The 272-nt window shown below is 66.5% G+C and overlaps 1 protein-coding gene across 1 annotated transcript in view; it reads right to left on the reverse strand.

The window, feature by feature from the left end:
* Positions 1–272, reverse strand: part of CBFA2T3 (CBFA2/RUNX1 translocation partner 3) — a 13,615-nt gene that overhangs the window by 6,133 nt on the left and 7,210 nt on the right. The window lies entirely within an intron of this gene.

Below are 272 nucleotides of genomic sequence, written 5' to 3' on the forward strand. Positions count from 1 at the left end.
GGGTGCGAGGCAGGCAGCTGCCTTCCCTTTGGGGTCCCGCTCCCCTTCCCCAGGGGACAGCCTTGGGATGCCAGCAGCATACCCAGGGGCCAGCTGGGCTTTTGGGGGCCACACATGTGGCACCCCACAGGGTTCAGACACAGCTTCAACAGAGCTCTCCTGCATCCTGGCAGGGGCTGCAGAGCACCATCCCCTGAGCCAGGTCGGCCATCTCGGTCACCCTTGTCCCCACGACTGCTCCCTGGGGACTGCACCTCTGGGACCCCCAGCCT

This window comes from Corvus brachyrhynchos, unplaced genomic scaffold (genome assembly GCF_000691975.1).
Source record: "Corvus brachyrhynchos isolate BGI_N302 unplaced genomic scaffold, ASM69197v1 scaffold365, whole genome shotgun sequence".
Lineage (NCBI taxonomy): Eukaryota > Metazoa > Chordata > Aves > Passeriformes > Corvidae > Corvus > Corvus brachyrhynchos.